Source organism: Triticum dicoccoides, chromosome 3B (genome assembly GCF_002162155.2).
Source record: "Triticum dicoccoides isolate Atlit2015 ecotype Zavitan chromosome 3B, WEW_v2.0, whole genome shotgun sequence".
Taxonomy (NCBI): Eukaryota; Viridiplantae; Streptophyta; class Magnoliopsida; order Poales; family Poaceae; genus Triticum; species Triticum dicoccoides.
This window is the reverse complement of record NC_041385.1, coordinates 698,018,327-698,028,518: the sequence shown is the minus strand read 5'-3', so window position 1 is coordinate 698,028,518 and position 10,192 is coordinate 698,018,327.

Here is a 10,192-nt window from a genome sequence, read left to right as displayed (position 1 = left end):
TAACCTCCTGGTACTCCAGAAAATACCGGAACTTCTCAGGAACCATTCTGATGTCCGAATATAGTCTTCCAATATATCAATCTTTATGTCTCGACCATTTCAAGACTCCTTGTCACGTCAATGATCTCATCCGCGACTCCGGACAAACTTCGGTCATCAAAACACATAACTCATAATACAAATCATCATCGAACGTTAAGCGTGTGGACCCTACGGGTTTGAGAACTATGTAGACATGTCCGAGACACATCTCCGATCAATAACCAATGGCGGAACCTGGATGCTCATATTGTCTCCTACATATTCTACGAAGATCTTTATCGGTCAAACCGCATAACAACATACATTGTTCCCTTTGTCATCGGTATGTTACTTGCCCGAGATTCGATCGTCGGTATCATCATACCTAGTTCAATCTTGTTACCGGCAAGTCCCTGTACTCGTTCTGTAATGCTTCATCCCGCAACTAACTCATTAGTCACATTGCTTGCAAGGCTTATAGTGATGAGCATTACCGAGAGGGCCCAGAGATACCTCTCTGAAACACGGAGTGACAAATCCTAATCTTGATCTATGCCAACCCAACAAACACCTTCGGAGACACCTGTAGAGCATCTTTATAATCACCCAGTTACGTTATTACGTTTGATAGCACACAAGGTGTTCCTCCGGTATTCGGGAGTTGCATAATCTCATAGTCTAAGGAACATGTATAAGTCATGAAGAAAGCAGTAGCAATGAAAATATAACGATCATAATGCTAAGCTAACGGATGGGTCTTGTCCATCACATCATTCTCCTAATGATGTGATCCCGTTTATCAAGTGACAACACATGTCTATGGTTAGGAAACATAACCATCTTTGACCAACGAGCTAGTCAAATAGAGGCATACTAGGGACACTATGTTTTGTCTATGTATTCACACATGTACTAAGTTTCCGGTTAATACAATTCTAGCATGAATAATAAACATTTATCATGATATAAGGAAATATAAATAACAACTTTATTATTGCCTCTAGGGCATATTTCCTTCAGTCTCCCACTTGCACTAGAGTCAATAATCTAGTTCACATCACCACGTGATTTAACACCAATAGTTCACATCTGTATGTGATTAACACCCATAGTTCACATCGCCATGTGACCAACACCTAAAGGGTACTAAGGTGTGATCATGTTTTGCTCGTGAGAGAAGTTTAGTCAACGGGTCTATCACATTTAGAGTCGTATGTATTTTGCAAATACTTCTATGTTTACAATGCTCTGCATGGAGCTACTCTAGATAATAGCTCCTACTTTCAATATGTATCCAGATTGAGACTCAGAGTCATCTGGATCAGTGTAAAAGCTTGCATCGATGTAACTCTTAATGATGAACTCTTTATCAGTTCCATAACCGAGAAATATTTCCTTAGTCCTCTTAGGAAACTAAGGATAACTTTGACCGCTATACAGTGATCCACTCCTGGATCACTATCGTACCCCCTTGCCAAACTTATAGCAAGGCACACAACTGGTCTGGTACATAGAATGGCATACTTTATAGAACCTATGTCTGAGGCATAGGGAATGACTTTCATTCTCTTTCTATCTTCCGCCGTGGTCGGGCTTTGAGTCTTACTCAATTTTACACCTTGTAATACAGACAAGAACTCTTTCTTTGACTGATCCATTTTGAACTCTTTCAAAAACTTGTCAAGGTATGTATTCATTGAAAAATCTTATCAAGCGTCTTGATCTATCTCTATAGATCTTGATGCCCAATATATAAGCAGCTTCACCGAGGTCTTTCTTTGAAAATCTCCTTTCAAACTCTCTTTTATGCTTTCTAGAAAATTCTACATTATTTCTGATCAACAATATGTCTATCACATATACTTATCAGAAAGGCTGTAGTGCTCCCACTCACTTTCTTGTAAATACAGGCTTCATCGCAAGTCTGTATAAAACTATATGCTTTGATCAACTCATCAAAGTATATATTCCAACTCTGAGATGCTTGCACCAGTCCATAGATGGATCGCTGGAGCTTGCACACCTTGTTAGTACCTTTAGGATCGACAAAAACCTTCTCGTTGCATCATATACAACTCTTCTTTAAGAAATATCCATTTAAGTAATGCAATTTTCACATCCATTTGCCAGATTTCATAAAATATGGCAATTGCTAACATGATTCAGACGGATTTAAGCATCGCTACAGTTGATAAAATCTCATTGTAGTCAACACCTTGGACTTGTCAAAAACCTTTTGCGATAAGTCGAGCTTTGTAGATAGTAACACTACTATCAGCGTCCGTCTTCCTCTTGAAGGTCCATTTATTTTCTATGGCTTGCCGATCATCGGGCAAGTCCACCAAAGTCCACACTTTGTTCTCATACATAGATCCCATCTCAGATTTCATGGCCTCAAGCCATTTCACGAAATCTGGGCTCATCGTCGCTTCCTCATAGTTCGTAGGTTCATCATGGTCTAGTAACATGACTTCTAGAATAGGATTACCGTACCACTCTGGTGCGGACAGTACTATGGTTGACCTACGAGGTTTAGTAGTAACTTGATGTGAAGTTTCATGATCATCATCATTAGCTTCTTTACTTATTGGTGTAGGAATCGCTGGAATTGATTTTTGTGATGAACTACTTTCCAATTCGGGAGAAGGTACAATTACCTCATCAAGCTCTACTTTCCTCCCACTCACTTCTTTCGAGAAAAAACTCCTTCTCTAGAAAGGATCCATTCTTAGCAACGAATATCTTGCCTTCGGATATGTGATAGAAGGTGTACCCAATAGTTTCCTTTGGGTATCCTATGAAGATGCACTTCTCCGATTTGGGTTCAAGCTTATCAGGTTGAAACTTTTTCACATAAGCATCGCAGCCCCAAACTTTAAGAAATGACAGCTTAGGTTTATTGCCAAACCACAGTTCGTACGGTGTCGTCTCAACGGATTTTAACGGTGCCCTGTTTAACGTGAATGCAGCTGTCTCTAATGCATAATCCCAAAACGATAGTGGTAAATCGATAAGAGACATCATAGATTGCACCATATCTAATAAAGTATGGTTACGACGTTCGGACACACCATTATGCTGTGGTGTTTCAGGTGGCGTGAGCTGTGAAACTATTCCACATTGTTTTAATGAAGTCCAAACTCGTAACTCAAATATTCGCCTCTGCAATCAGATTGTAGAAACTTTATTTTCTTGTTATGATGATTCTCCACTTCACTCTGAAATTCTTTGAACTTTTCAAATGTTTCAGACTTGTTTTTCATCAAGCAGATATACCCATATCTTCTCAAATCATCTGTGAAGGTCAGAAAATAATGACACCTGCCACGAGCATCAACACTCATTGGACCGCATACATCAGTATGTATTATTTCCAATAAGTCAGTAGCTCGTTCCATTGTCCAGAGAATGGAGTTTTAGTCATCTTGCCTATAAGGCACGGTTCGCAAGTATCAAATGATTCATAATCAAGTGATTCCAAAAGTCCATCTTTATGGAGTTTCTTCATGGGCTTTACACCGATATGACCCAAACGGCAGTGCCACAAATAAGTTGCACTATCATTATCAATTTTGCATCTTTTGGTATCAATATTATGAATATGTGTATCACTACGATCGAGATTCAATAGACCATCAACATTGGGTGTATGACCATAGAAGGTTTTATTCATGTAAACAAAATAACAATTATTCTCTGTCTTAGATGAATAATCGTATCGCAATAAACATGGTATAATCATATTTATGCTCAACGAAAACACCAAATAACATTTAATTAGGTTTAACACTAATCTCAAAAGTATAGGGAGTGTGCGATGATGATCATATCAATTTTGGAACCACTTCCAACATACATCATCACTTCACCCTCAACTAGTCTCTATTTATTCTGCATGTCCTGTTTCGAGTTACTAATCTTAGCAACCGATCAAGTATCAAATACCCAGGGGATACTGTGAACACTAGTAAGGTACACATCAATAACCTGTATATCAAATATACCTTTGTTCACTTTTCCATCTTTCTTATCCGCCAAATGTTTGGGGCAGTTCTGCTTGTAGTGACCATTTCCTTTGTAGTAGAAGCACTCAGTTTCAGGCTTGGGTCTAGCTTTGGGCTTCTTCCCAGGATAGATAACTTGCTTGCCATTCTACTTGAAGTTCCTTTTCTTTCCCTTTGCCCTTTATTGAAACTAGTGGTCTTGTCAATCATCAACACTTGATGCTCTTTCTTGATTTCTACCTTCATCGATTTCAGCATCATGAAGAGGTCGGGAATTGCTTTCATCATCCCTTGCATATTATAGTTCATCACGTAGTTCCAGCAACTTGGTGATGGTGGCTAGAGAACTCTGTAAATCACTATCTTATCTGGAAGATTAACTCCTACTTGATTCAAGCGATTGTAGTACCCAGACATTCTGAGCACATGCTCACTAGCTGAGCAATTCTCCTCCATCTTTTAGGCGAAGTATTTGTCAGAGGTCTCATACCTCTCGACACGGCCATGAGTCTTAAATACCAATTTCAGCTCTTTGGAACATCTTATATGCTCCGTGGCATTTCAAAACATTTTTTTGAAGTCCTGGTTCTAAGTCGTAAAGCATGGTGCACTAAACTATCAAGTAGTCATCATATTGAGCTAGACAAACGTTCATAACGTCTGCATCTGCTCTTGCAATAGGTCTGTCACCTAGCGGTGCATCAAGGACATAATTCTTCTGTGCAGCAGTGAGGACAAACCTCAGATCACGGACCCAGTCCGCATCATTGCTACTATCATCTTTCAACTTAGTTTTCTCTAGGAACATATAAAAACATAGGGAAGATACAACGCGAGCTATTGATCTACAACATAATTTGCAAAATACTATCAGGACTAAGCTCATGATAAATTAAAGTTCCATTAATCATATTACTTAAGAACTCCCACTTAGATAGACATCCCTCCTGTCATCTAAATGATCACGTGATCCATATCAACTAAACCATGTCCGATCATCACGTGAGATAAAGTAGTTTTCAATGGTGAACATCTCTATGTTGATCATATCTACTATATGATTCACGCTCGAACTTTTGGTCTTAGTGTTTCGGGGCCATATCTGCATATGCTAGGCTCGTCAAGTTTAACCCAAGTATTTTGCATGTGCAAAACTGGCTTGCACCCATTTTATGTGAATGTAGAGCTTGTCACACCCGATCATCACGTGGTGTCTCGGAACAACGAACTGTAGCAACGGTATATACTCAGGGAGAACACTTATACCTTCAAATTTAGTAAGGGATCATCTTATAATGCTACCGCCTTACTAAGCAAAATAAGATGCATAAAAGATAAACATCACATGCAATCAAAATATGTGACATGATATGTCCATCATCATCTTGTGCTCATGATCTCCATCACCGAAGCATCATCATGATCTCCATTGTCACCGGCGCGACACTTTGATCTCCATCGTAGCATTGTTGTCGTCTCGCCAACTATTGCTTCTACGACTATCGCTACCGCTTAGTGATAAAGTAAAGCAATTACATGGCGATTGCATTGCATACAATAAAGCGACAACCATATGGCTCCTGCCAGTTGCCGATAACTTTGTTACAAAACATGATCATCTCATACAACAATTTATATCACATCACGTCTTGACCATATCACATCACAGCAAGCCCTGCAAAAACAAGTTAGACGTCCTCTACTTTGTTGTTGCAAATTTTACATAGCTGCTACGGGCTTCTAGCAAGAACCGTTCTTACCTACGCATCAAAACCACAACGATTTTTTGTCAAGTGTGTTGTTTTAACCTTCAAGAAGGATCGGCCGTAGTCAAACTCGATTCAACTAAAGTTGGAGAAACAGACACCCGCCAGCCACCTATGTGCAAAAGTGCGTCGGTAGAACCAGTCTCATGAACGGGGTCATGTAATGTTGGTCTAGGCCGCTTCATCCAACAATACCGCTGAATCAAAGTAAGACGTTGGTGGTAAGCAGTATGACTATTATTGCCCACAACTCTTTGTGTTCTACTCGTGCATAAAACATCTACGCATAGATCTGGCTCGGATGCCACTGTTGGGGAACGTAGTATTTCGAAAAAATTCCTACAAACACGCAAGATCTATCTAGGATATGCATAGCAACGAGACGAGAGAGTGTGTCCATGTACCCTCACAGACCGAAAGCGGAAGCGTTTAGTAACGCTGTTGATGTAGTCGAACGTCTTCACGACCCAACCGATCCAAGTACTGAACGTATGGGACCTCCGTGTTCAGCACACGTTCATCTCGATGATGTCCCTCGTGCTCTTGATCCAGTTGAGGAGGAGGGTGAGTTCCGTCAGCACGACGGCATGGCGATGGTGATGATGATGTTACTGGCGCAGGGCTTTGATACGTCTCCAATGTATCTATAATTTTTGATTGTTCCATGCTATTATATTACCTGTTTTGAATGTTTAATGGGCTTTACTAAGCACTTTTATATTATTTTTGGGACTAACCTACTAACTGGAGGCCCAGTCCAAATTGTTGTTTTTTTGCCTATTTCAGTGTTTCGCAGAAAAGGAATATTAAACGGAGTCCAAACGGAATGAAACCTTCGGGAGAGTTATTTTTGGAAAAAACGCAATCCAGGAGACTTGGAGTGGACATCAAGAAATAAACGAGGCGGCCACGAGGCAGGGAGGCGCGCCCCCACCCTCGTGGGCCCCTCGTGGCTCCCCTGACCGACTTCCTTCGCCTATATATATTCATATACCCTGAAAACATCTAGGAGCACCACGGAACCCTATTTCCACTGCCGCAATCTTTTGTACACGTGAGATCCCATCTTGGGGCCTTTTCCGGCGCTCCGCCGGAGGGGGAATTGATCATGGAGGGCTTCTACATCAACGCCATAGCCTCTGCGATGAAGTGTGAGTAGTTTACCACAGACCTTTGGGTCCATAGTTATTAGCTAGATGTCTTCTTCTCTCTCTTTGATTCTCAATACAAAGTTCTCCTCAATCTTCTTGGAGATCTATTCGATGTAATTCTTTTTGCGGTGTGTTTGTCGAGATCCGATGAATTGTGGGTTTATGATCAAGATTACCTATGAACAATATTTGAATCTCCTCTGAATTCTTTTATGTATGATTCGTTATCTTTGCAAGTCTCTTCGAATTATCAATTTGGTTTGGCCTACTAGATTGATCTTTCTTGCAATGGGAGAAGTGCTTAGCTTTGGGTTCAATCTTGTGGTGTCCTTTCCCAGTGATAGGAGGGGCAGCAAGGCACGTATTGTATTGTTGCCATCGAGGATAAAAAGATGGGGTTTATATCATATTCCTTGAGTTTATTCCTCTACATCATGTCATCTTGCCTAATGCGTTACTCTGTTCTTATGAACTTAATACTCTAGATGCATGCTGGATAGCGGTTGATGTATGGAGTAATAGTACACTACAAAGAAATACAGTTCCGTGATGATACATGTTTGTCATAGTAGGTCGTGTTTTTGTCATGCATGTACATCCATGACAATTTTATGACAGAATCAAGATAGTCATACCTGTGCTATCGTAGAAGTGTTCCATGACATTACCAAAATTATCATCACGGAAGTGTCCACTTCCATGACGATAAATCACGCTTCGTAAAAGTGCTTTCATCAAGGGTGACTGACATGTGGCATCCACCGTAACGGGACGCCGTTAAGCGCCCTTAAGCTATCGGGTCCGGTTTTGGATCCGATAACCCGCTAACAGCCACAACCAATGCCAATTTTCCATGTGTAAAATTCTCATTGGCCGACGAAACCACGCGTCAGCTCCACGTTGGCACAGGTGTCACTCATCCAACGGTAGAGATGGGCCTATGATATGTTCACACGTGGACAGGCCCAAAAGTGACCCATAAAGTTTAAATGGACCGGCCCAACTGAAGGCCCATAAGATATAGCGGACCATAATTGGCCGGCCCAACTAAAGGCCCACAAGATTTTGCAGAGCATAATGGGTCAGCCCAGCTAAAGGCCCACAAGATTTAGCGGACCACAATGGGCCCGCCCAGCTAAAGGCCCACAAGATTTTGCAGACCATAATGGGTCAACCCAGCTAAAGGCCCACCATTCTCTATTAAGGCCCGTATGGCTAGTGTCAAATCGGATCGTCAACGGCCTGTCCTAAACTTGTCATCATCGCGGCCCATGGTCACTTCTGGCTCGTTAACAGTCCACTAAGTATTTGCGCCGAATTACGGCCCGGTGTATTTCTGGCCTGTTAAAGGTCCTGCTTCATTTGGGCCCATTTACAGGCCATTGAAACTTTCATCCCATAAACGACCGTGAAGGATTTGGGTCATATTCGGCCATGTCTGACATTCGGCCTGTTAGAGGCCCACTATAGATTTGGGCCACTTTCGGCCTGTTGTGATTTTCGGCTTGTCAACGTCGGACGAAAACCATGGGCCATACGTGGCCCAACGTCACATCGGGCCCATTAACGACCCATATAAAAATGACGATAATCTAGCCCGACCGAAGTTCTGGCCTGTTAAAGGCCCGTGTATTAGGTCGACGCATTTACGGCCCGTCCGAATTTTGGCCTGTCAAAGATCCGCATCGTAAATGTGCCACCATTTCGTCCTGCTAAGACCAGTGGGTTATTTGGCACAATCAGGGCCCAATCTCACTTTCGGTCTATTAAAGACCCATGTTTTTATGGGCTCGAGATATTTACACCTGTAAACGGCGTATTGTTACTGAGGGCCCAAATTATGTTTAGGCCTGTTAAAGGGCCACTATGGGCACAGGCCTACTAGAAAAATATGAAAGCTTATGCTGATTTAGGCCCAAATATTTTTAGTGGGCTACATGCAAATTTTGGACCATAATCATTTTTAGCCCAATTGGAATGGGCCCGACGAATGTTGGCATGTTGGGCTCCTACGAAGCTTTCGGCCGAATACATTACTAAGATAAACCTACACTATACAAAAATAGCGTCGTAATTACTGCAGCCTTTGGCAGCATCATAAATGTTGTATCACAACAAAATAAATTCCAACCATACAACAAAAGGCCTGTTGGCATAAATTTACAGTCCTTGCAGATAAAAGCACTACCAAATGTATAGAAGCACAAATCATTTGACTAGAGTGCTAATGTTTTAGGCTGTAGAATCTGATGGAGCAGCACGATCTTCACCTTTTTCCGCCATTGCTCTTGAACAACGAAGCGAATGTCTGATAGTCTGGTTTCAAAACCATTCATATCTTGACAACATTTGTCAACCACTATTCTTGTTTCCCAAACGACGTCCATTAGGGATTGGACTTGTGTATGGAGCACAGATATATCACTCTGTCTAGCAGGAAGATTTTGTTCAGTAGGCGATTTGGACGAGGTTACCTTGACAACCAACCCAGAATTACGCAGGAAGGTGCTTTTTGCACTGTTAGTGGAGAGATACTAACGCACTACAGCAAGAGGTGACATTGTGCCTGTGGTAGCCTCGTCACCTTCAGGTGGTTGTGGCTGTCAATCATTTGTTCCATAGCTTCCTGAAAGTTTGAACTTGTAGATTAGTGTACCAGATATGTTACTAATGAGACAAAAACAAACAAAGTAGGTTACACATTTATACATAACTTATTTTGGTGAACTACTGTAATACATTAGCATGTATTGTAGTGCCAACTACATAATAAAATCACTTTCGGAACATATGTCCATGTAGCATGCCTACTGTATTGTCTATTTCCTCACATTCTTTGACATCTAAGGATAAATATACATGGTTTAAAGTAGGATGAACATAGTATGACATCATTCATATCATGGGCAAACAGATATAAAACAAACAGGCTATTTTATCATTATGTGCGCACGTGAACATAACAACTAGATTTAAGATCAAGACCAAAAGAATATTCTTCATCTCTTTTAAACCATGTAAGGTGAAATGTTACATTAAGACAATTGTGTATAAAACTGAACAGAGTAACTGACATTGGCTGCAAACCAAGTAGTTAAATGAACACATCACAGTGCCAATCAGTTCAAAGGCAGGAGGAGTAAGGACTTACAACAACGGCTTGAACTGGTGTGCTCATGCCCTTCATCTTGCTGGTGTGGCAATCCTTGAAGATTTGCTCTGCATTCGGTTCAGGTTCTTTTTGGTCCAC